Source organism: Quercus robur, chromosome 1, assembly GCF_932294415.1.
Source record: "Quercus robur chromosome 1, dhQueRobu3.1, whole genome shotgun sequence".
Taxonomy (NCBI): domain Eukaryota; kingdom Viridiplantae; phylum Streptophyta; class Magnoliopsida; order Fagales; family Fagaceae; genus Quercus; species Quercus robur.
The window spans coordinates 53,412,163-53,440,058 of NC_065534.1; the positions used below are offsets into that span (position 1 = coordinate 53,412,163).

A 27,896-nucleotide genomic window follows, 5' to 3' on the forward strand; every position below is an offset into this window, starting at 1 on the left:
AGAGAAAAGTATACGGACTAGGTGTGGGAGGAGCAAGGGTGAGAGCACTGGGCTGTCAAGGCAGCATTTGAAGCTATACCTAGTAGGAGTGCAAGGAAACCCACTAACAAATAAATTGGAAGCCCAAATTTCCCCCTATAGTGAGTACTGCTGGGTTCGGTAACCACTATTGGCATCATTTATGGGAATCCTACTTAACAGAAGACTTTTAGCTAGCTTGATACCATCCAAGATGGAAGGACCACTTGCAAAAGAAGGATCTGTTGGACCTGGAGGAAATCATTCAAGGGCCTCGTCTCGAGGCCAAAGGAGGTTGGAGAGGGAGCGTAGAAGAGAGCAGTAACGCATGCAAGAAGGGCATCAGACCAAACTTTATTTAGATGAAGGGTCTTCACAAGAGGAACGAACAGTATCTTACATCCTCGAGCTGTAACGACCTAAGGAAAAGCGCTAGCCACATTTGCGCTATACCTTAAAAGGACTAGTCACAATTGAGGTTCCTTGTAGTTGTTAATAAACCCCAGATCAACCCAGTAAATACTGGATGTGGGACTCATCACACACTCACACACATCACACAATCAATCAAATTGAGTTATCACAATCTCCCCCACTTAAATCCCTAACGTCCTTGTTAGGGCCCACTTTGTGGGGTAGTGTCTCTGAGCCCACGCGGGATTACCAGGCCAACTCTAATACCATATGTAACGACCCAAGGGAAAGCACTAGCCACATCTGCGCTATAACTCAAAAGGACTAGTCATAATTAAGGCTCCTTGTAGTTGTTAATAAACCCTAGATCTACCCAGTAAATACTGGATGTGAGACTCATCACACACCCATACACATCACACAATCAATCAAATTGGGGTATCACACGAGCAGTCGTATCGTAGCAAGCGAGACCAAGAGCTGGAAAACCTATGAAAGTAGGTCAAAGAGTTGTAGATAAAGCTTAGAGGTCGACACCATAGGAGGGATCGTGAAGGGCCATCAGATGATCCTGACTATACTAGGGGTGGCACTGCTGAATTATCTCACTGTATTGGTTCGCATCGGTTGAGGGATAGATCCAACGAGACCATAGGACATCATCATGATACTCCACATAGGGATTGACACGGGCATTAGAATGCAACTTTGGACGCCATGAGCCGAGCGTTTTAGAGAGCTTCTCGATCACCTTTAGTTGATGAGAAAGAGCGTACAGAAATGCCGAGGCATTTGAATAGCTTGTTGTTCACTTGCTACGATGGCAAAACTGACTCAGTGGAGCATGTTAGCCATTATATTCAAATGATGTCTCTATATTCCTAGAACGATGTGTTGATGTGCAAAGTGTTCCCATCCAGCCTCAGGCCCACGGCAATGAGGTGGTTCAATGGTTTGAGGAAAGGGTTCATTCATAGCTTCGGGGAATAAATTCAAGCATTTAGGGCGCGATTTATCACTTGCAGTAGGGTTCCTCAACCGATTGACGCATTGTTATCCATAAGGATAGGAAGTTAAGAGACATTTCGGTCATATGCAAACAGGTATTGAGAGTTATATAACGAAATAGGAGGAGGGAATGAACAGTTTGTAGCAAGTATGTTTAGGCTCGGGTTGCCACAGGAATCAGAATTGAGGGACTCTCTGACCATGTGGCCTCCCGAGAACATGCACTAACTAATGAGGAGAATTGAGGAACATAAAAGGTTGGAGGATGATAGGCTGCAAGGCACGGGTAAGGCTCTAGTTTCCTTCTGGTACAAGAGAGACTCTCGACCCGAGAGATTTTAGCAAAGAACCAGAAGGGAACCAAGGGTTCTAAGTGTGAATATGGTGCTACAGCCTAAGGGTGTTTATGTGGCCTTCAAAGAACCTGTCTACAAGATCCTTGAGCATATTAAGAACGAGCCATATTTCCAATGGTTGGAGAAGATGGGCGGGGACCCAGCTAGAAAGAATCAAAGCCTGTACTGCACTTACCACAGCTAGAAGGAATCAAAGCTGATCACTTTTGATGAAGCTGATCTAGAGGGAACGTTACAGCCATATGATGATGCACTGGTTGTGACTTCGCGGATTGGAGGATTCCTGGTGAAGAGAGTGATGATAGACCAAGGGAGCAGGGCTAAGATCATATATCCTGATTTGTACAAGGGATTAGGATTAAAGCTTAAGGATTTGAGCAAGTATAACACACCTTTAGTGGGATTTGACGGTAAGATAGTGGTGCTTGAGGGAATGATAAAGCTCTCGATTGTGACTGAGGGAAAGGAGGTTATGGTAAATTTCATAATAGTTAACGCCTTTTTGCCATATATGGTGATCTTGAGTTAGCCCTGGATTCATGCTATAGGGGCAGTATCATCCACGTTGCATTAGAAGGTTAAATTCCCTACGGAAGATGGAGTCGCTGTGGTCTGAGTTGATCAAAAAGTTGCGGGGAAGTGCTTAGTGGCCGTAATTAATTATGAGATTAAACAGAAGGAGCAGGTTGAAGCAGAACAATTATAACAATTACAGTGCCCCGAGGACCTAACAAAGGCTGACAGTGCCAAGGAGTTGGTTTAAATACGGATTTTGCCTTACATTGACTAGTATTTTCAGGTAGGGAAGAGCTTGCAAGTAGAAGATTGAGTGGAAGTCCTCCTGTTGCTAGTACAGAACTTTGATGTATTTGCATGGAGCTTGTACGAAGTGCCCAGGGTGGACCCAACTTTTATCACACATAAGCTGAATGTAGACCCCTTAGTGCCACCAAAAAAGCAAAAGTTGAGGAGATCAGCAAAGTCATATGTGGAAGTCGTGAAGGAAGAGGTGGAGAATAGAAGTAGGTGGGGGCTATTAAGGAGGTGTTCTTTCCGAGTGTCACCTAAGGCGAGCGATGCCTAATTCCTGCTGCAAAAGCAAGGTGACATGTCGCTGGGTTTTTGCCATGGAAATCTGGCACTTTGCTCGAATGCCTTAGGAAAGTATAGACTGGGACCACACCCATTCAAAAGCTAAACCTCAAAGCCCCCGTGCATTCAAAGGCCCGAAAGCCAATGTCGAAATCATGTTTTTACTAACAATTTCTGAAAATTAAGGTTTTATCAAAACAAAGAACTGTCATTAGACAGGCGTTGTGGGGTGCCTAACACCTTCCCCGCACGTAACCAAACTTCTAGACCTAAGAATCAAGATTTTTTGCCATCCATATTAGATTAGGAAAAATGTCATTTTTCTTAACCCAAGATTGGTAATAAAATCAACTAGAAATAGGTGACCAATCACACCTTAGAAAAACCCAATGATTGGTGGCAGCTTCATTTACCTTTGGTAATTCCCTTAAAATTTGGCCAAGATTCCTGCCACACCTCCAAAGGTAGACCTACCTTCCTCTACAAAGAGTGAGAGAGAGAACTCGAAGCTCCGCGCGAACCACCAACTGCACAGTCATTCGAGAGGGGCCTTCAACGAGCCCCGCGCGTGCTGGAGTGTCGCCACAGTGGGTGGTTGGATGAAGGCCCGATGGTTCTCCGTTCTGGGCCGAGCGTCGACAGAGGGGGCGAAAAGGAATTGGGTCCAAGAGCTATTGAGTGTGTTATGGGCCTACCAAACCACATCGAGTAGGTTAACCGGTGAAACCCATTATTCCATGACGTATGGGGCAAAAGTAATCATCCCAGTGGAGATAAGCATGTTAAGTATAAGGGTTGCTAGTTTCTCTCGGGTAGTAATGATGCATAAATGACCGATAATTTGGACTTCTTGGAAGAGAGATGGGACATGGTGTGCATTCGACTTGTTGATTACTACCAGTAATTGGCTTGGGGGTACAACAGGAATGTGAGGCCTAAAGAGTTCATTGTAGGAGACTTGGTTCTGCAGAGAGCAGTGGGAAGCATGAAAGACTAGAATGCAGGAAAGCTTGCCTTGAACTAGGAAGGGCCTTACTGAGTGACAACCATAGTTGGAACGGGGGCTTACTATCTGGTGGAAATGGAAGAGAAACCCTTGCCCCGACCTTGGAACGTCAGCAATTTATAGAAATATTATCCTTGATTGTAATTATTGTAAAAAATGTCCAATGTTGTAAGTAGGTTTGAACAGAGTACGTGGAATGGATCTAGTTGTTTTTCATCTCAATACTGTTGAAAGTTGTTTAGTTAGTTTACGCGATGTTCGTCATATTGCTAAGGACAGAAACCTAGCCTCGGCCTGACCCTAGTTACCGACTAGGTGGAAACGTTAATGAATTGTTTCTAAGGACAGAAACCTAGCCTCGACTTGACCTTGGTCACCAACTAGGTGGAAACCTTAACGAATTATTTCTAAGGATAGAAACCTAGCCTCGGCTTGACCCTAGTAACCAACTAGGTGGATACCTTAATGAATTATTTCTATGGATAGAAACCTAGCCTCAGCTTGACCCCGATCGCCGACTAGGTGGAAACCTTAATGAATTATTTCTAAGGGCAAAATCCTAGCCTCAACCTAACCCCAGTCACCGACTATGTGGAAACCTTACCAGATCTTCAGTTCTAAAGACAAAGGATTAAGCCTTGGTCAATAACCGTCTAACTAAAAGACCTTGGCTATATAAACTATACTACAAGTCATTTGGTTTGGGACGTTTCCTATGCATCTTCCATAGTTGCTAACGGAGTTTCATAAAATTTCTCAAAGATTGTAATAGCGTAACATTTAGGCTAAAGGAGTCGGTTATGCAACATTCAGGTCATCGACAATAAATACTTAGAGCAATTTGTGAAAATCATTAGTACGATATCATCCTAAAGTTGTAATAGTGCGCTGTTCAAAAAAAAGGGATCGGTTACATAATTACATATTAATCAAAATGCTGTAATAGTCTAAATTGTAAGGAAAGAATTTAACCAAACATACGTACTTAAAGAGTTCAATCTCCATATTTAGCAAACAAAACACTGTTCAGTAAATAAAACAAATACAACGTAAATGCATACATAGAGTTTAGCAAAATTAAAACATAAAAGAAATAAAAACTGATTAAGCAAGTCCGTGTCTTCAATGAAACTGACCCTGGGTCACGGCGGGGGTGGCTGAGGAAACTTCATTGGCAGTTGGAAAGGTCAGTCTTAGGTTCACTTCAGGGGTGCCCTGGCCCTCGGGAACGATGTTGGTTGCTGGGTTGTCCACGTTAATTACCACTACATTGGAGTCGATTTTCTCAGCCAACTCCGCCATACTAGGGCTATCCTTCCCTTCTTCATTTTCTTTATCGGGTTGCTCCTAGGTTAGGGCCTGAACGGGTGGATCATTGGGCTAGGGGATTTGATTGGGGTCCTTGAACGTAGAAGACTCGAGGAGACCAATAGCATTCACTGCTGCCACCAAACCCTTTGAAAACCCAAGCTTCTAAGCTTTGAAGACGACCGCACTCGTCGAATTCTCGGCGTCAGTGAACCCCCTATTGTAGAATTCCTACTCACATGTCTTTATGGTCTCCTTCAGGGTCGTAAGCCCTTGTCACGGGCCGAGACAATGCTTGCGGCCTTAGCGAATTTGGTCTCAGCCTCCTCGAGCTTGCCCTGTACGGCCTCCACCTGCTACTCAAATAGTTCTTGAGCCCTCTCAACAGAAGTTTCCCTACGCTCATTAGTGGCCAGCTTAAGGAACTTTTCGTTTAAAGTGACCACGACCACTTGCTTTAGGGCCTTTTCCTTATTGGCCTCCTCTATGACACCTTTCAGCTGACCCTCTACAATGTGGGTCAGTTGGGCGGCTTGGAACAATAATAGAAGCAGCCAAAGAATTAGTACAAGCTGAGAACTGATACTTAAACAAAAAAAAAAAAAAAAAAAAAAAAGAAAAGAGAAGAAGAAAAAGAAGAAAGATGAGAAAAAGTAGGCGGGCACACTTACAACTATATTGTGCCATTTGAGCTTGAGGATAAGATCTTCATCCTAACACCCTAAGTAGTGCTCCATATCTGCGAGCAACAGCAGAGCCTGGCCAAGGCTCTCTGCAACTACCCTTCCACGCCACCCTTTTAAGTATGAACAAAAGACTCATTAGGGCGGGACTTGTCACCCAGCATGAAGGTGCATTCCCATATCGAGGAAGGGGGTGCGGAGGTGGAGGCCATGTTAGACCCAACAGTCATCGGTTGATCATTGAGCCTTATCTTGGAGGGAGTATCCTTGGCCGGCAGAGCCGAAGACTAGAGCAGGGGACTGTGCAACAGGAGGGCCACCGGACCCTGATAGAGGATCGTCAGCGCCCCTCTACTTCTTCCTGCGTGGACGGGCCACAGGGGGAATTGTCTGTTGAGGGATTGGTTATGGAATGGCCTAGCCCTCGATGGGTTGAGCGCTTAGGAACCAATGCTCGAGGCCCATGTTGCGTCTTTGAACTATGTCTTTGGTCGATTCAGGGGGATGAGGGCTTTAATGGGGATGTGTTCTGCTCAGTCGTGAAAAACTGTGTTTGCCGAACCATCACAGATCATTTCGAGGGAGCCCTCCCTTACCCTTTGAAATTCCTAGTGCTGAGCCTCGCTGCTTATGAGGCCGTTTAGTAGAAAACCTGGCAGCCGAATGTCCAAGTAGGATAGGAAGGGCCTGTCGATTGTTAAAGCACCTAAGAAGTCTTGGTAGTTGGTGTATGACGACATGCAACTGAGGATCAGATGTGACACTTTAAGCTGACCGTTGTAATGAACGAAGATCTCTGAGTGCAAGATGAAATTGAGGTCCCGAATCTGTACGACGTTCAAGTCGGGTTGAAATCGTTTGGAGGCTGCATTAAGAAATATAGAATAACATTACATGAAAAAATCAGAAAATGCTTGAACAACTAAAAAAAAAAAAAAACAAAACAACAAAAAAGGGAGGGGGGGAGGGCGGAGTTCAAACTAAAATCCGTTCTTTAGGGTTATGCTAAATCTTGGGGAGAAAAATACCAACCTATTTGCCGAGGAGAGGTCGGGCAAGTGAGTTCTCTATTAAGCTAATTCCAGCTCACTCTAACAAACTCCACAACAGAATTCCTATTGGAGTTGGGGAGACACGATATTAGTCTAACCATTGGGTTTCGGGTCTAAAAATAGTACCCGTTCTTCAAACTACCCTAGATGCCATATAAGAAGTTAATGTCATGGTGTGTGAGGTTCAGGCCATTTAGTAGGTTAAGATGCCCCACATAACTTACCACCCTATAAAATTCGGGCAGGCACTGGTCAGGGCTGAGCTTGTAAAAGCTGAGAGTCCTAAGTAAGAGGGGAAAGAAAACTACTCGGGGTAACCTCTGATCCTCTATATCTCCCTCATGACAGTATGTTGTGTTTACATCATGAGGGATATTTAATTTAGTTTTGAAGAACTCTACATCTACATTAGTGTTTAAAAGATATAAAAAACCAATTTTTCTACTAAGATAACTAAGGAAGAATAGGAAAGAAAGAGGTAGGGGGTAGAGGAATTTACTGTATAACCTCGTGCTAGCAAAGATGGTCTCGGGAGAGAATTAGGGCTCAGGAAGAGGAGATTAGTAAGGTTTTGAACTTGGAAGAAAATAAAGAAGATTATGGCTGAAACCATGGCCTTATTTATAGGGAGCACACCATTTAATGCAACTGCAAGAAGTTAATTAATGATTGTCATTACTTCTTTCCACGTACACATCGGTAATTGAAGTGTCTGATCATCTTAACCGTTTGATGTGGCAGTTATAGCCATACGTGCATAAAGTGCAAGCTATCATACTCGTTGCATTAATTGGCTGACAGTTGATCTTCCTAAGTTTTGAAAAATTTAACCGATCCCTGAAGAGAAAGGACCTCGATCCTATTTCCACTTCATGAAATGGGATCGTGGGGGGTTGCTGTAGGGACCTAGGGTCAGTGACCAATACTGGCCCAGCATTGTTAGGGTAGGCCTAGCCCAATGGCCATAGTTTAGGGACATAGGATCAGCACTCGGAGGTGGCCTACCATAATTGGGCTGGGCTAGGCCTAGTACCGACGCGTAGGCCTAGGTTGGTCAAAGGGCGTAGCAGTCAATACTCGAGTCGGACCCCGAGCACTATTAGTTCCTTGGAGTCAAGTACAAGTTTCAAGAGAATCCTCAAAAGGGAGCAATTTTCTAGGGATTCTGTGCAGAAGTGGGGGCTACATAGGAATTGATGCAAAAGTAATTATTTGGATCCCCATTAAGGGGAGACTATAAAAAGGAAGGGAGGATGAATGGAAAGGGGGTTGGGAAACACAAGAAGGTAACAAAACAAGAGGGAAAGAGAGTGAATTATACAGACTAGGTGTGGGAGGAGGAAGGGTGAGAGCACTAGGCTATTAAGGCAGCATTTGAAGCTATACCTAGTAGGAGTGCAAGGAAACCTACAAACAAATAAATTGGAAGCCCAAATTCCCCCCAATAGGGAGTACCACTGGGTTTGGGAACCATAGTACCATAAATGCATACTCACTCCTTTCACATGAATTATGGGTCCTACCATAAATTTAATTAGTGGGATCCACAGTTATGTGAGAGGGGGGAGTATGCATTTATGGTACTCTGAGAGTACTCAATAATTATCTACGTGTGTAAAGCTCCTTCCTGGAGACTTGAACCCTAGCCCTTGCCCCCCACACCCTACACCCCACAAACACTTATACTTGTGGAGTGACCGCCCCACCAAGGGTGCGCGATGATAACCTTTGTGGTATTTCAATAACACAATTGACTCCTATATTAGACTTCTAACAATTTTTATTGGATAAAAAAAATATGACCATGTGGATCACGTGAGTCAGAATAAGTGAACTGTAATTAATTCTCACCCAACACATGGTGCTCACATGTTCACTTTAATCTAATCAGGGCTAACCTAAGGCCTAGCCCACTTAGGCATGGGCCTAAGGTGCACATTACAACAAATCTCTATGCCCTCGTAAAAAAGACCCAACTCCCATTATAAGAAGGCCCAAAATTTTACAATAAGTATTTTTTTTTAAATGGTTGTGCATTATTTTCTCATGAATGATACAGATATCAAAATTATTTAAAATGATAAAACTATTATAAATTTTAATGCATAAAGTTTACAAATTATTTTTTAGGGAAATAAAATTTACAAATTGAAGTTGCAATGAATGTGATATATAGGGAAAAGTTAACAGATGCCCTAAGAACATGGACGGAGCCGGGGGGGGGGGGGGGTGAGAGGGGGCAACTCCCCCCCCGGGCAGCTCCACCAAAATTTTCACATATGACTTCTATATATTAATTGTTAAGCACTCTGCCCCTCCTGATAGAAAAAAAAAAAAAAAAAAAAAGAACAAAAAACTCCACACTTGACTTGAAACCAAATATCAAAAGGAAGGAAAAAAGTTGCTCCGTACATTGCAAAGTCTATATTATGCCAATCACGACCCATGTTTTATTGTCTTATGCCAAATTTACTCTTATCATCACTTTACTCACAATACTTTTTATAGCTAATCACCCTTTTTATTTTTTAAACTTTCTCACTGCACTTCAACTTCAAGGCTTAAATTAGTGGGTCCTAAAATTTACCCAAAATAATAATAATAATAACCAAAACAAATTATGTCCTAATACTTATAGGGTAGAAAAAAAACTTTCTTTTTTCATATTTTTTTCTTAAAAGTAATCAAGGTGGTGAGACATGTATACATAGTATAGTACTATACTCTTAAGTCTTAACATTCATTGATTTATTTGAAGGAATTAAATTAGATATTTAAATTTTATGTATTTAGATTAGTCTCTTACTTTGATTGTTATTAATAATGAATTGATTAATTTTGCTCATTTATTTTGATGATATGAAATAAAGAATTGATTACTTTGATTATGTGGTGGGCCTTTTTTGCAACTGTAGACTGGGCTATCTCCTGCCACATTACGGCCCAATGATTCTGGGTAGGAGAGTCAGGATTGGCTTGACTGCAACACACCCCAAGCCAGCTTGTGCACAAGCTAGAACCCCTTTGCTAAGACCTTGGACACATGCCCATGGCGGAGGAAACTGTTACAAAAAAGTTATGGCAGACAGGTGTAATATGACAATAATAAGAAGAATGTGTTTACTACCAGCCAGAAGAAAACGGAAAAGCTAAATCATGATCTTAGTAAAGGAGGAGATAATGCAGTGATGTAAATGTAGCAGAAATGAGTTAATAACAATGATAAAAAGAAAAGGAAATAATATTAATGCTTGATCAACAAAATAAAAGGAAGGATGGTTAGTCTACTGTGCTTGATTTCTCAATGGAGTCAAGTCCACGAATGGAACCACCCTTCAATATGGGCAATCTCACTAGGACATCCTGCCACAAAAATTGCCCACTTTGAGAGAATAGGCCTAGATGGTTTTTCCTCAAATTCCTTAATCCTTACTAGAGAGTAGGCTTTTAGAAGGAGAGAAAGGAACAGCCTATTGGTGCATGCCTCCTATCACACTCTTGCTCACTCTCTGTTTTTCCTCTCTGGTTCCTTTTTCCTCTTATCTTTCACTCATTTTATTACTTCTTTTTCTCTTTTTTTTTTTTTTTTTTTTGTCTCTCATGTTTTTCTTTCCCTTTTCTCCCTTCTCCCTTGTTCTGCCTCCACTGTGCACAGTTAAGTCCCTTTTTTATACTACCTGCCATGATGAGTTTTTACTGTTTTGCCTCTTAACAGCTTTTGTCCTGGTATAGGTGTCCTTCCTAGAACACCCACTGGTTTGTTGGCTACCTAGCCATCACTACTTACCTGTGCTGGTCGTGCCACATTCCATTCCCTGACAAAAGAGTTTTATTTTGTTTTCTTGCTCATCGTGGCATTCCCATCAGGATAAGGGTGGACATTCTCTTTTACTATCCCTTATGGCATGCACCTAGTGATTCCAGCTCATCTTTCCCTCTTTTCGGTGATATGTCATCCCAGCTGGACATTTCCCCCAAAAGAGCTTGAGCGGGAACCCCAGAATAGGCCTTCCCCTTCTCCCCACCACTATACCATACCCTCTCTTACCTCTGACCCATGGCCCACCACTCCTGTATTGGCTGGGTATAAGTAGGTGGTGCCTGAGCCTTGTGCATGCTCCACTTCCATGTGTGTCCATGACTTGTCCGCTGTACGTGTGTTTGCCATGACCTAAGGGCTTGTCTGCACGTTTTGCTACTCGTTCTTGACCTCTTGTGGCATGGATAAGTCTTTGGGCTTTCATTCTTTATGTCTTACTTCTTTCTTGGGCTGGGTCTTGCTTGGTCGTGGGCCTTTCCTTCTTCAATCCATCCTTTAACCTCTTTGCGGGCCGATTGATGCTTTTGCCTTGTTATTATTTGACTTGTGCTTGCTAGCTCTTTTGGGCCTGTTGTATGCTTTCCTTCTGCATAATTCCAGTAGCCCAGTACTATCATTGGGCTTGTACTCATGCTGTTTTGGGCTTCCTTGGCCCATTTCATCGCTTTCGGGCTCCCTTGGCCCATTTTATTCTTTTGGCCATCCTCGGCCCATTTCATTTTCTTGGGAGTCCTTGGCCTATTCCAATCCTTCATTCCCATGGGTTTTGGCTAAGTCTTTTAGGCTTCCCTGGCCCAAGTTACCATATCCTTTACTTTTGGGGTTTATGGGCTTTTCCACCAACCCCTATTTACTTAATTCATTCCTTTGGGCTTATTCAGCCCATTCTTTCTTACTTTCTATTTCTCATAATACCCATGGGTTTACTACTTCTTTCTTCGGGCTTCTTTGGACTCGCTTGCTTTCGTTGAGGCCCTTGTGCTATTTTACAAGCCTATGGTCCACTATTTTGGCCATTCAGGCTTAATGATTTTCTTCTCAATTTGCTAATTCTTCTTCTTTATTCCCTCCCATATTATTGGGCTTTTTCCTATTATTGGGCCTCCTTGCCAAAGTGGCATCAATAGATTGTTATTTATCTTGATTAACAATTCTTTGTATATTTTGTTATTTAAATTGATTAATATTTTAAAGTTAATTTTATCTTTCAGTTTTGCTTTTTAAATCTTGCTCCCTCTAGACAGAAATTTTGGCTTCGCCCCAACCTGAGGGCATTGATTTAAGAAATATTTGTAGAAAATTTTTATGGGAAAAGAAAAAAAGTAATCAATTTTTTTTACATTTTTTTTATATTTTTCATAAAAGTTGTATCAAAACTTTCCTAAAATGATTTATTAATAATTGTCCTAAGGACAACCGTTAACATTACCCATATATTTAAAGTCAAATCTAAGGAAAAAAAATCCAATTAGATTCCCAATTTTGTGTCATGTGTCCCATATGTGTTTTTTTTTTTTTTTTGGGTGCTAAGTGAGTTATCATATCATATGTTATATATAAAAGCAGAAGTCTTTTCCTACAATTAAGGTTGTACCGCCGTGTAGGAAAAAAACCTATCTAAAATTCCGCCACGTTCATTATTAAAAAGTGATAAATTATACTGTTTCACAATGTTAAAACACCTTTTGATAGCCTCTCGGTATAAAAGAAAAATAACTGGTTAAAATACAATTAAAAGGCACGCAATACTCCAAAAAAAAAAAAAAAACCGTAGGATATAGAGAGAGGAGACAAAGTTCGTAAGTCGTCAACGTTTGTTCTTTCGCCAGACTTAGAGCATCGAAACTGCAAGCACATAGAGTGAAAAATCTATGGGCATCAACATCATTAGGCTATATATCTGCCACTATCAGTTCGTCAGAACCATACACCAAATAGCAAAAACAATCCCTTTCACTCCATATTCAGAAGGAACAGATTGAATTTTTCTGGAACTTCTTACCGGCGAAGAGAGAAATATTAGTTTCCCCACCACCATCCATTTCCTTGCCACATTTAGACCACCAGATTGTCGGAACTGACACTGGTACATTTTTTTCCTCCATTTTGTCAGTTTGGGTATGAAAGGTTACTTTTAATTGTGTTTTTTTGTTGGATAGGTTTAGATTTGATTTGTTTTTGTTTTGGGTTTTTGGATTCTCTATCAAAATGTTTGTTTTCTCAATTTTAGATTTTTTTTTAAATTTTATTACAGAAATCACTAAAAATATTGATTTAATCTTAACGAAATCATTGAGATTAAATAAGAATAGGATTGAATGTTGCTCTAATAATGGCGTGACCCATTCTTCACAACCATGTTTGTCTCTCTGCCTCACTTCACTCTTTCACAATCTCAGTAAGTTATACTCACTTTTGTTTTTTGGGTAACTTATGATTTTGGAAATTATGATTCATTCATTCTGTTCTTTCTTTGTTGAATTTATTTGTGATTAAGGAACTGTCATTTTGTATGTGAATGTTTTGCTTTATGAAATGGGTAGTGCTTTTATGATTTCCTCTTTTTATTTTGCTTTGTTATAGTGTGAAACTTGGAAAACATTTGTTTGTCTATACGCTCTATACAACAAAATACAAAGTAGCAATGCTCTCTGACAAAAAAAATCTTCCCATTGAATGACCTTGCAATTCTCTGAATCCATATATGGTAGGTAGCACACTTCAACTTATCAATACCCATTTGAGAACTTAATCCCAAGAGCATGCTAATTGGTGAAATTGACACAAATGCATAAGATTGCTCTGAATTATGAGTGAGAGAGCACTTGAAGAACAATGACTGCGACTCTCTATAAAGTTTCTGTAGAACAAGCGCGTGATATCACCCCCATATCCCCGTTTAAGAAGCGATAGCCAATTGATAAAAGAGTGTTTAGGAATACAAAGAGGTTGCCAAATCAGTTTATCCCCATTTACTATCTCATGTTTAACTCAAATATTATTCCAAGCAGAAGAATATGATAACATACTAGATTTAGAGAGAATCCAGTGAACATAATCAACACCTGCAATTCTAACTTGTGAAAGACCATCTTGAAAAACTACCACCTGATCTGATCTAGCTGGGGGACAGATCAAGTTATCATCTTGAAGAATACTCAAGAATTTAGCATCATAACTATGTTGGAGTATGTGTGTTTCAAACTCTTAAACTATGCTTGTGTCCCACATTGGTTAGAGATGTGTTCTCATGTAGGATTATAAACCATTGCACCACTCAAGTGTTAGCTTGAAAGATAATGGGCTAAGGGTTAGAGTTGGGCTTGGGTTGGGTTTAGGTTTGTCTCTATCTCTCTTGTTCCTCTTTCCTTTTCCCTTTCTTTTCCTTTCAGCCCATTTTGGTTCTGCCCGTTGGGGCATTTAATGTTCAATCCGTTGGGCATCAAATCTGCACAGTAACCGTTAGAAGCCTAGTCCTCTAGTCAGCCCACTTGTCTTACATGTTGGCATATATAAAACCCTACAACTCACACTATTAAAAGTCATATATTTATTCATCTTCTTCAGCCGTATCTTCTCTTTGTTTGCTTTGGTTTGCTGCACAGAAATTTCAGCTTCAAATATTTTTTATTTTAAGGAAAGGAAAGGCAAGTAAGGTTGTTCTTAGTTCTTCTTGCTTAAGTGTGTGATCAGCTTGAAGAAATTACTATAGTCTAAACTTGGGGGGTTCGGCCAAGAGAGCCATTCACACCGAGTTCTACTCTGGGTGGCACGAATCAACCTTTAAAGACAACGCATTTTGCGTGATTCTATAGTTTGTGAGATCTTTCTAACTCTGTCTATTTATTTTTGTCATTGCTAATTTTTTAGAGTTTGTATTGTTGAATCAAAACTTGTTTATTTAGCCATATTTTCCAACAAACTACTCACTGCTTCATATACCAATTTGAGTTCAAACTCTCGAATTGAAGCACCTTTAGGATGCTAGTTACCATGCCAAAGTACAGTTCTTACTCCATTACCTACAGAATGGCTAAACAGAGGTTTACCCATCTCTCTAAGCTTTATTATCTTCCTCCAATCCCATGAGCAAATTGGGGTGTGTGGACATACCAAAAGCTTTTGCCTTTTAAGTGATAGGTATGTACCCTTGCAACCACAAGGAACCTGCCTGTATAAAGAGATTCCATACATGCTTAGTAACATCAGCCTTATTCCAGTCCTAGAGCTTTTTAAGGCCCCAATCCTCCTTTTGATTTAGAAAAGCAAACCGTGCAGCTATGCCTGCCTCTAGAGACCATAGAATCAGCACCCATTGACAAAAATCTGTTGAAGCACCTCTCTATCTCTTTGATCACTTTAACTAGAAGAATGATGATATTAGTCCAGTAAACTTGAATACCATAGAGCATGGATCGTATGAGTTGTAAAATCCCTGCAAAAGAAAGTTTTCTGTCACACCAAGAATTTAAAGGCGTGCAGTCACTACTAGACAGTTTTCTAGATATCAAATGCAAGCCTAAATATCTAAGTGGCAGTTGGCCTTCAACAAACTTCAAGAAAGATAATATCTGGGCCATTTTACCTTCACTCTTTTTGGTGTTTGTTTGAAGACATGAAAGAATTTTGAATTCGTCTAATGCATTTTCTATGATGCTAACAGAGCCTAGGTGAGCACTAGCTACATATAAAAGCAGAAGCCTTTTCCTGCAATTAAGGCCGTGCTGCCACATAAGAAAAAATGTCCATCTAAAAATCTGCCACACTTACAATTAAAAAGCAAAACATTATACTGTTTCGGTGACACTAAAACACCATTTGAGAGTCTCTCAATATTGAAAGAAAACTAACCGGTTGAAACTTAAAATTCGTTCAAAAGGATTAATACGGTGATAGAGAAAGAGACAGTTCATCAAAACTAAATACAAACCAGGAAAATAAATTTCACCCCATCATTTCAATATTCATTCTAATTGCAACAGTGCACATCCCGTACAATCAAAAGGCTTGCTATACGGAGAAAGAGACAGAAATCGCTGCTCCGTTCGCTGCTCCGTTCATTTCTGCTACCATCCTTTCTCTTCAACGGTGTATTCAAAAGGTACGCATTGATTTTCCCTAGAACTTCTCACTTTTGTTCGAATTTGAATTAAAAGCCCTCTATTTATTCTTTTTATTTTGATGCTTTGGTCTCAAATTATCATCTCTTTTTATTTTATTTTTTTATTTTTATTAAGAATCATCTCTGTTCTTTTGTTTTGAAAACATTAGGAATATCACCCTTGATTAACGTTTGATGCTTTCAAATATGAAAGTTTAGAGTGTAGAATTTTAAAAACACATAATTATTCGTATAGGCAATTGCATCATTTTAAAATTTTAGAAAACTACCAATACAATCATTTTTTTTTTTAATTTCTTTTAAAAATTTGTGGATTAAATATGCTTTAGATTTGGTTCTTTTGGTTGGATTGTTTTTCAATTGGGTATTTGGGTAAGATTTAGTTTTTATTAAGGACTCAGATTAGAATGGTTTAGGGCCCGTTTGGTTATAGAGTTCAAAAATTATTGTTTAAAAAGATGTGAAAATTGTAGTTTAAAAAGTGTTATTGAAATATATGTTTTTAGTGTTTATAAAACAAAAAAATGTGTTTGGTATCATGGTTTAAATAACATGTTTCAGTGTTCAAAAACATAAAATATGTGTTTGGTATGTGTGTGTTAGATGGTAAAAAAAAGCTGAATAAAGTACAAAATAAATATTTTTTAAATCAGCAAAGTACAAAAAAAATATAAAATATTGTTTAAAAGCTGCCGGTACTGTTCAGTGTGGGTGAAAAAGTTGACCGGTACTGTTCAACGTAATTACGAAAATGCCACTCAGCAATGGTTTTTGTTGTTCAAAATCAGTCCTAAGCTGATTTCAAAAACTATTGTTTGAAACATATGTTTTGAGCAATATTTTTTAAACAATACTTTTTGAAATCAATGACCAAACATATTTTTTTTTGTTTTTGAACAATATTGTTTAGTGTTTAAACACTAAACAATATGTTTTGAAATCAATGACCAAACACCCTCTTAGTTTTTGGTATATATACGCTGTTGTAAATGGAGGACTCTGGATGATAATGGTTTATTTATTTATTTATTATTTATTTTTTAAATTATAAATCTGTATTGAAACATTTTTCTTTCTTTATTAATTTTTTTTCATATGTTCCTTTTTTACCCGTTATTTTTAGGTTCTTTGAGCGCTTTTTATATTATTAAGTTTTCCTTGGGGTTGCGATATAAACGTGAAAGAATTCACAGATGACAGTGATTAATATATATAATTGCATTACATTGAATATTAGTAATTTAGCGGTATGTATAGGGATTTTTCCCAATTTTTCACTGTGAGAGACCTCGAAAGTTGCCTCTCAAAAAAGAGAGATTATTGGAGTGTTTTTTAGGGCACCGCACCTCTCTTTTAGGGCACCTCTATTTTTTATACAAAAAAAAAAAAAAAAAAAAACTAAATACATGATTGAATTATTCTTTTCATTGATTGAATAAAAAATTACATATTTGGTGATAAGGGGAATTTCTAATTGGCAAAATAAAAGTTGTTGTTGATCTCCAAAGACCTGTCAGCTTTATTATGCATACTGACGACTTCATGCAAGATGAAGCCGTTAGTCTCTAAGCTGAAGACTTCATGCAAGATGAAGCCGTCAATCTCTAAGTTGACAACTTCACACAAGACAAAGCCGTTAAGCTGACGACTTCATCTTACGACCTGTTGGCATCTACGCCTAGACGGAATGAAAAGCTGACGAGGAGAAAGCTGAAGGCAGGAAAGGATCCCATGAGATATGTGTATTAATGAGTGATAAGGATAAATTTACAATGTTAGAATCACCAATGAAAAGGGATGAAGCAACAGTCTATTGACAAGTGACGACATGAGGAAGTCTATGGGTCCACCTTAAAGTTGACGGGAACACCTAGAGCGTCGATGGAAAGCTGATGACTATAAGCTGAAGGGGGTATGCAAGACCCCGACGGTTCTGATGTGGCTTTACTTGAGCTCAACACATGCATGTATAATAAGATATCTTGTGATATGGACAAACGTAGTGCTTAAGGCGTGAGCAGGCAAAACCGTCAGCATCCATTGCAAGCTGACGGCAAGAAGAGACTTGAAAGGGGTAGTCGGCAGGCAATACCAAATGGCTGATGGCATCAATAAGATGACACCTGTAAAACTGAAGGGAGTGCGATAAGCTGACGGTCCTGAATAAGCTGACGATTCTTATAGCGGTTTGCTTGGTGCCCACAATTGCATATATAAGGAAAAGTATTGCCCTCCATGTTTGGTGCTACTCAAAGGGATTCCTATAAGGAAAGGATCCCGCCAAATACGCTCAAAGAGACTCCTATAAGGAAAAGACTTCTACAGCAAGAAAAAGATGTCAACCCTCTACTACTATAAAAGCCCCAAAACCCTCACTAGCCAAGGTACACATAATTCACCCTACCTCTAGTACTCTAGAGTTGTGAACAAGAGATTTCACTAACTTGACCGTCGGAGGGTATTTGGTCGGCACCACACCGGTATTCTTCTTAAGGTCTTTAGCTTTTGTGTTGTGCAGGTTCTTGTTAGGAGTACATGAGGACCATGTGGCTCACTGGTATTTTTTCGGTATCATTAGTTGGCACCGTCTGTGGGAAGGAGATTTGTAAGTCATAGCAAACGCTTCCCGGACAAATAGTTGCATGGTACTTACTCGATCAATGGCGACCACCAACAACGTCCAGGAAGACGAGCCGCGACCATTTGCTCTCGAGAGACAAGTGCAGACTCTAACCACGGCCGTGGAAAGCCTCACCAAGCAAAACCAGATTTTGGAAGAACAACCACGCTGGAAGGCAGGACATGGTGCTCAGGAAGAGGACCAAGAGGGTACCAGCGCCGAGAGACGGGACCGAGAGGGACCAGAGCGTAGTAACACCCCAAGCAGACTAGAGTGACAAAATGTAAGCCTCCCATCCCTCACGGATGTGACCCCACCGCCTGTTGCCGCAGAGATACAGGCGACAAAGGAACAGATGGAAGTTATGATGAACGCCCTCAAGGGATGAGTGTCTAGCGATCTTGATGATCTCGTCAACCGAATTGACTCATCGTTCACCGCCTCCGTCAATTCCTTCCCCTTACCGCATAAGTTTCACATGCCACAGATAGATAGTTATGACGGAGTCAAGGACCCTCTAGATCACCTAGAGACCTTCAAGACCTTGATGCACCTTCAAGGAGTAGCCGCTGAAATCATGTGCAGGTGCTATTTCAAGTGTGCAAGTACCTGTGGCTCACTGGTGACTTTTTCGGCATCATCATTTGGAAAATTGAAAAATTACATGGCTTTGGGTCCTAGTTACAAACTACCAAATAATTACTTGGCCTTTTGTCCTAGTTACATTCTACCCAAAATAAAAAGTAAAGACAAGGTTTAGATCTACTTAACCAAAAACCTAAATCCGGAGGCTAGGTTATGGAATGGGAAGGTGTTAGGCTCCCATTCCGCCTAGACAGAGTTTGGTCTTCTAGACACTTGTAACCAATGTACCTTTTTATGCATGTCATGAATGATATGTTGAACATGTTAAATAAAGATTAAATCACATAAATTTATTTATGAATGAAGTCTCTTCTTTTGTTTAAAAAATTTAGATTTGTTTTGATTGGTAAAAAAAATTGGTTTTGATTTGTCAAAATACCAGATCTGTTTTGTAGGATGTAGAAAAAGGTGGTTTTTGGAGATAGAAAATTCAGATCTGTGTTTATCACATGAAATAAAGTCTTTTGATTTGAAAAATATTAGATTTGTTTTTTTAAGAACTAAAAAATGGTTTTTTGAGAATAGAAAAATTAGATCTATTTTTTTATATGTTTTAAAAGAATGAAAAATATTTTTTAAGAAGAAAGTCTCACTCTTAATTTAAATTTATGCAACATGAATTAAATAAAACAAACACAAACACAAACACAACCATGTTTAATCTTTTTCTTTATTTCAAAAATCTGCATATGTTAAAGAAAAATTAGGTCTGTATCTAAGAAAGAAACAAATCAGTTTTTTTATTTAAGAAAAATTCAGATCTGCATCTAATAAATCTAAGAAAGATGCAGATCTATTTTTGTTTTAAGAAAATTTCAGATCTACATTTAAGAAAGATGTAGATCTGTTTTTGGTTATTGATAAAAATTTAGTTCTACATCTAAGAAAGATGTAGCTCTATTTTTTATTATTGAGAAAAATTCAGAAATACATATAAGAAAGATGCAGTTCTGTTTTTGTTTTAAGAAAAAGAATTATTCACATGCAGACTATTGGAATTAAGAAAAATATCATAACAATTGTTTAAAAATCAAGATCATGCTTTAACAAAACAATAAATAATAATTCATGGATAAAGAAAAACATTCATCATCATAAACAAGAAGCATAAAAAGAAAAGGTGATTGAAAACAACCTCTTGCATGAGCACTCCTTTTTCTTGAGAGGATGTTTTAGGGTTCAAAGGAATTTATTCAATTATCTTTGAAACCTAAAAACCCTAATTTAAGCAGCAAATCTCAGAAAGGATCAGCAAATAAGCAAATATTAGCAATTTAAGAGCTTCAAAACGTATGCTTTTCAGAGCGTCGAAAAAAGATGTTGAATTATGAGATGTAGCCTCTATTTATAGAGGTCAGAGGACTCTAAAAATAGCTCTGATGTGTAGAATGCGAATCGGGACTCATCTTTTTGTGTAAAGATCGAAAAGGCTAGGGTTTTTTGATCCGGTCCCCGCACCTAGACGTGTTTTCATCCTTAGTCTATGATTTTTTATTTATTTATTTATTTATTTTATCTCTTTTCTAGATAATTCAGTCTTTTTCAGGAACAATTATCTTGTAGATAAGTACTCTAAAATAAATCTTGATAATGTTTAGATTATCCGCAATTTTATTGTTATCCAATCATCCTTTTTATTCCTATGCATGCATCCATATTTTAAACACTAATTATCAACCAATCACAAAATTATTTAATTAATTTTAATTTCTTAACCAATTAGAATTAATTTAAATTGATCATGTATGGTCAACTCTATCTAGACACAATGCATGTTGATCATGCAACTTGATCATGCGATATATTTCGATCCGATGGTCTGATTTGGAAACCCTTGCACACCGTTGTGATCGTTAGAATCTCAAGATCATTTTTATGATATGCAATAAATGAGTTAATGCATGCAATGACAGAACAAATTGATGCATGTAATGCAATCATGATTTTTCAGGTACATGAATGATCATTCAAGTTATTCCCCTTGATCAAATCATGGTTGCAAAATCGAGTGCCTACAAAATACCCCTCATTGATAGAGCTTGGAAAGCGAATGTCAATGTAAAACAAAGACACTGATTTTAGTGACCATGATTTAATTGAGGTTGAATTTTCTGATAGGCCAAAAACGTATTGACCCATTGTGATAAATTAACCAATTAATTTAGCCAAGTGAATTAATTAAGTTAATTACATGCAAAGCATATGGTAGCACAAACAAATCACCAAATAACTAAATATGCAGCAGAAAATAAATTTGACACGGTGATTTGTTTACGAATGGGGAAAACTTACATGGCAAAAACCCTACTGGGTGATTTTAAGGTCACCACTCCCAAGAATCCACTATTATTAAAACAAGTGGTTACAAGTAGAGGAATCCCAGTACCTTAGACCAACCTACAGTTGAACCCTTACCCCAATACCCAATTGGACTTGTTCTGTAGTGACAATCTCTCCTTTTGATGCACGACTCCCAGTATATGACTAACCAATTGCGTAGATCTCAGTACGCGACTTCAGTCACCAACTAGAGAAGGTTGTTGGCTGTAAAATTCTGCAGTTCATCACATGATGAAGATTGAGAAAATGCTTGGTCACAAAACTCTACGGTGTACAAACACAACAGCTTCTTCACAAGAAAGATGAACTAGGGCAAATTCTGTCTTCGGTCACAATTTGCTTGAACAAACTTTGCTCGACACTTGTGCAACTTGTGTCACCTTTGACGATCGAGAAGATAATCCTTTTATATGTCTAGGGTTGTGAGAAACGAAAGCCCAAACATACAATCACGGATTGAATGAAAAATAGTCCTGAAAAACTGAATTTCATAAACCTCGACAAATACCCTATCTGTCGAGCTGCTGTCGAGTCACAGGCTTCAACAGCTCTACAGGTCTCGATAGATAGCTAGCTGTCGAGTTTTAATGAACAACACTTTTCACACTTGAATCTTGGATAGACTTGCATGCCTTCAACACTTGAACTTGAAACAAAGTTTCTTGGTATTAAACACATCCTAGATCTACCCAAATACATGTAAAATGCGTTTTGTCAAAAGATTAGTCAATTACATAAAATAGTGACATATGTTCCTAATAAGTGAATCACATATGTCCTAACATTTTCAAAGATTACCTAACCTTCGAACCTAAAACTTTGGAACATAGAACTAATGCCTTATCTTTTGACAAAAAATGAAAATACTTGAGTTAGCTGGCAATGGATGACTCTAGAAATGATTCTTGACAATCGATGTAACCAAGAGGCTTTTCAATCCTGATCTAGAATACGAAGTTGTCTGCGACTGAAAGGCTTCTCAACCTCGATCTTGATGAAAGGTAACTAAAGGGCTTCTCTACCTTGAAACTGAAGCTGTTTGTGACCTAAAGGCTTCTCTACCTTGAAACTAAGCTGTTTGTGACCTAAGGGCTTCTCTACCTCAATTAGGAGCTATTTGCGACCCAAGGGCTTTTCTACCTTGATCTGGAGTTGTTAAAATGTCGATCAAAGGTCTTCTGTACCTCAATCTCAATCTGGACTTGTTGAAATGTCAATTAAAGGTCTTCTCTACTTCAATATGAAGTTGTTGAAATGTCGATCATGGGCTTCTCTACTTTGATCTTGACTTTATGAAATGTTTGATCAGAGGTCTTCTCTACTTCAATATGAAATTATTGGAATGTCGATCAAAGGTCTTCTGTACTTTGATTTGAAGTTGTTGAAATGTTGATCAAATGTCTTTTCTACTTCAATCTAGACTGTTGAAATGACGATCAAAGGTCTTCTGTACTTTATTCTGGAATTGTTGAAATGTCGATCAAAGGTATTCTCCACTTCGATCTAGAACTGTTGAAATGTCGATCAAAGGTCTTCTCTACATCAATCTAGACTTGTTGAAGTGTCAATCAAAGGTCTTCTCTACTTCGATCTGGACTGCTGAAATGTTGATCAAAGGTCTTTTCTAATTCGATCTAGAATTTTTGGAATGGCAATCAAAGGTCTTCTCTACTTCAATTTGGACTGTTGAAATGGCGATCAAAGGTCTTCTCTACTCCAATCTAGAGTTTGTTGAAATTTCGATCTAGGGTTTCTCTACTTTGATTTGGAGTTTGTTGAAATGTCGATCTAGGGCTTCTCTACCTTGATCTGGAGTGTTGCCTGCAAAAAGTCAAAATTTGGGGGTTAGACTTTTAAATTATGAGAGCTTTTTGATCCCACTGTTTTTTGAGATGTGATTTTCATTTGTTCCTTCTTGATTTGAATCTTTATCAAGAAAAGTTTGATTGACAAAAGATTCTATTTTTGAGAAACATTTTATTTTTTGAAACTTGAAAGTTTTGAAATTGACATTTAAAATTTGGAGACTTTGGAACTTGGAGATTTTTGGTCAATGTTGCGTGCCATATATTTGATGAAATTTCTCATAGTCATGCGGTATTAAATGTCTCTTATATAAAATTTAAAGAGATGAAAATTCATAAAGATTTTTAAAATAGAAGAATCTTGAAAAAATTAATGTTATGAAAAGGCATTAACAATAGTGAGAATATTTTAAACCTACTTATAGGGAAGACTGGTGTGAGGGTAATGTAGCTCTCATGTGTTATATGTGTTGATATTTCCATTTGTGGGTTTTGATTTTTATATTTGGGTTTCTATTGCTTTAGTTTCTATGGGTCACATTTGTATGTGCTATTTATCTTTTTAATAAAAGCTTATAGAAATTCAATTGGGAAATCAACTTCACAAACACATTTACATCTTTGATTAGTATTGGTGATAATATGCTTTTTCTTTGAAAGATTGCCTTTTAAAAATATTGTTTGCTAATTTGTGGGATGCAAAATTGGGTGTGGACACATAGCTTAAGGTTATTCATAGCAAAAGCTCCTATCTATGCCATGGAATTTTTTTAAGAGCATGCTCTGTTAGTACTTTTATTATGTTTTGAGAGGATTAAAGCTTTATCATATATATATATATATATATGTGTGTGTGTGTGTGTGAGTGTGTGAGACAATGTATATTTCCTTTATTTGTAAGCTGTCAATTTACGTATTTGCAAGCAACTTTAGGAAGGACAAGTGAAATGATCTGTTGGTGGTAAGGTAGTTGAGAAGATTTTGGACTCATAAATCAATCTTTTTTTTTTTTTTTTTAGTGTGAGTTAATGTAATTTTTTATTTATTCAAGGTTTTATTATATATTGTTCAATATACATTTGGCAGTCAAACAAATTCATTTAGATATTGAATAATTTTTTTTTTTTTTATTTCAATTGTTTTCAATAACTGAAATTTAGTTTGCTTTTGGATGAATTCTGTCAGTTTAACAGTAACAAAATAGTGCAGAAAATCGGGGTACAATGCACAATTAACCACCATAGGAAGATATTTTTAGTAGTTGGGAGCTGTTGGAGTGGGTTCCATTATCTGAAATTCAGTGTTTCTTCCAATGACAGTGCTATGCAAAAAAAAAAAAAAAAAAAAAAAAAAAAAAAAAAAAAAAAAAAAAATTGAAGATACTTTAGAAGTTGAACTGGTAGCTGTTTTGCATTGTTAGAATTTTGCACGTGAAGAACAAAAAAAGGCTTATATTTTCGAAGGTGCTTCAGGTATTGTTGCTTTTGTATATGAATGAAAATAATTAATTATTGACTGAGTTTTGAATTTTTTATTTTTTTTACTATTCTGGTGTATTTAATAAAACCCAATTTTTGGATATGTAAATTCAAGTGCTATTTGGGAAGAAGAGAAAGTAGTTTGTTCCACTTGAGATTTTTTTTTTTTTTTTTTTAATGTTGTTTGTTCAGAAATGGATATGTGTTTTTCTTTCTGCTATGCATTTTAAATTTTTTATATTTATGGGAAAGGGTCAAAAAGAAAGAAAGAAACTAAGGAATAGAGGACATGGTGTTGTGTATAGTGTCTTGGGTAAATTAGGAGAACTATGTTGAGTCATTTATACACCAAGAAGTTTTTTTTCCTACCTAAAAAAAAAGGTGAAGAAAATGTCTGTACTTGGTGAAAAGAAGGAATTTACTCCATTCTATGATGTAAAAAGTTAAGAAAACAGAAAATATCCAAACTACTTGATGTGTTTAAATTTGTTAAAGATGAGATTTTTTTAGAGAGTTTTAACTTATGGCATCCGCTCCTGATGATGCTCTTTATCATCAAATCAAGATATCAATTGGTTTTTGGTGTAGGTGGGGATTAAACCCCAGATCTCTTACTCAACCATCAGAGACTTTACCAGTTGAACTAACTGGAACCCATGCTAAAGATGAGAATTTAGATGCAAATCCTCTAGTATGTATGTGCTTCAACATTGGACATCGGTTTAGTAAAAATTTCTAAAGAGCCACTTGAATTACAACTTATCAAAAAACAAAATTGTTTGAATTACAAGAATTATGTGCTTTTAATTATTTTAAAAAAAAAAAATTCTTGACACTATAGTGCTTATGACCATTACACGCTTGAAACTTCCATAGTGGAAATTTGGTGGTTCAGATTGTAAGATGCATTCTTAGAGACTACAAAAGATTTAGCAAATTGTAACTTGCTCGAGAAAAAATATGAATTTATTTTTCTTTTCCAATTTTGTTTATGTTCTTTTGTGGTTTTCAACTTTTCATATATTTAATTTAGATGCTGTTTGTATATTAAAAATTGCAATTTCTAACTATATTTGATTTTTTTTTAATATCTAGTTAAGATTAGAGCATCAATCTCGGGCATCTACATCCTAGGTTGGATTTCCCTAGCAATAGTAAGTCATTTTGTTGCTTAGTGCTAAGGCTATAAAAGATCTTATAATACTTATAAGTACATTAGAGTTCCTTTGAACTATCAGCTATGTTTTCTCTTATCAATTAGTTACTATATCAGCGTCATTTAGATTAAAACCACTAAATTTAGAGAATTTAAGTTGGTGTTTTTTTCGACATTTAAATTTTGCCTCTTAGAGTGTTTCTACCAATAGAAATTAAAATATTGTTTCTTTGTATTTATACATTGGAATTTTACCTTATATTAATATTGAATATGTTTTCCTTAGTTTTCGTGATTGTTATAGATCAGCATAAATAGTTTGAGTGGATTACGAATAGAAGTGCACTTCTACTTAAGAAAACAATTTTTGAAACGTGGGCTCAAAAGGTTGTATTAGTTTCTATCATTTCAAAGGTTACATTTAAATAGGTCTTCATTATGCTATTGCCTTTGCGGGTTGGACAACAATCGCCCATTTAGCACACCAAAGAATCCATTTTGTGTATACCTTTGTAGTTGGCATGTTCAAAATGGACTACATTTAAGGGGGTTCTCCATATGTGCTATAGTTTTTGCAGGTGAATGCTGTGGCTCAATTCATCCAAGTGAAACAGAGCTGGCACTTATAGTGCATCAGGGCTAGAATATGGCTTAGCTCACTAAATGTTTTTTTTGGTTAATGAGTTCTTAGACTTTATTTTCTGCTTTGGGGAATTATGGACTTTTGACATTGTTATTGTCATTTTTGTTTTTTGAAATGATTGGCATTATTAAAACAAAGCCTTTAATAAAAATATTAAATGTTTTAAAAGTGTAAAATGTTCTCCGTGCATTGCATGGGTTAAATGCTAGTTAGTGTAAAAGTCAAATAGTAAAACAAAAAAAAAAAAAAGGAAAAAGAATTGTTTGTTTGACTTTGACAATGTATTAACGAGATTGTTGGCAATGAGAATTTTGGGGAAATTTAAAAATAAATAATAACTAACAAAAATAAAATTTATATTTGAGAATAGATACATACCACTATTTGGACTAAGGTGCTAGACTCGCTCTCTTTAAGAAGATTCAAGCCCTCAGTTGACTAATCTTTGTAACCGGTGCAGACCTTATCTAACCTCCACCCTTCACCTTCCCCAGGGGCACGTATTTGGCCCAATATTTGTTCCAATACATTTCAGCCCATTAATCTCCACATTTAAAAACAATAAAGGAGTTTATCTTCTTTTCAATGTGGGATTAAACATTTTTTACTAGCTCCTTATATTCCATATTAACTCTCATATCTTTATATTTAAGTTGTCATTTTTATTTATTTTAATTAGATAATATTAAAATGCTACAACAATATTTATGTTGGACTTAGGCTTCAGCTTAGGTTTTGTTCCCATCTAAACTAAATCTAAACCAATGTAAACTAAACTTGAGCACAATATAAAATTGATAACATTTGCTATCAATATATTTTTTTTCTTATATAGTATTATTATTATATAAATAGTGGTTGGACAAATTAAAATTGAGAATTTCATTGATAACAGTAGGAACATGGTCTTATGGAGCCTAGCCCAAACAATATTGGGCCATAGGCAAATATAAGCCCACTATAGGCCGGCCCACTTTAAGAATAGGCTTTCCTAAAAGAATCGAGCCTCAGACCACGGACCAGACGGGGTGTCCTTTAGATTTAAGGATTACTCCACCATGGACCATGTCTGAGGTCAAGATCCATGCTGAATTGGTAGAAACAAAGAGCCCATCAAGCTCCCGAGGAAGAATTCTAGAAGACATGAGATTGTCCAAGGAAGCCTTTTGAAGCTTTCGGATGATTTTACAGTAACCTCTGAATTAATAAGGGTCACATGCTTGGCAAAGTCGCATTTAATGCAGGATGATAGCTTGAATAGTGAAAAAAAGCCTCAAAAGTCTCCATTCATGATGAAAATGAAGAAGGAAGAGCCTGATGAGACAGAAAG

General features: G+C 37.5%; 1 long non-coding RNA gene across 1 annotated transcript; it reads left to right on the top strand.

Moving 5' to 3' along the window:
- Window positions 1–12,537: 12,537 nt before the first annotated feature.
- LOC126691800 (uncharacterized) lies at window positions 12,538–24,931 on the top strand. The gene is made up of 3 exons (XR_007644833.1): window positions 12,538–12,843; window positions 15,740–15,858; window positions 24,499–24,931. It is a non-coding gene; the product is annotated as an uncharacterized LOC126691800 (long non-coding RNA).
- Window positions 24,932–27,896: the final 2,965 nt, after the last annotated feature.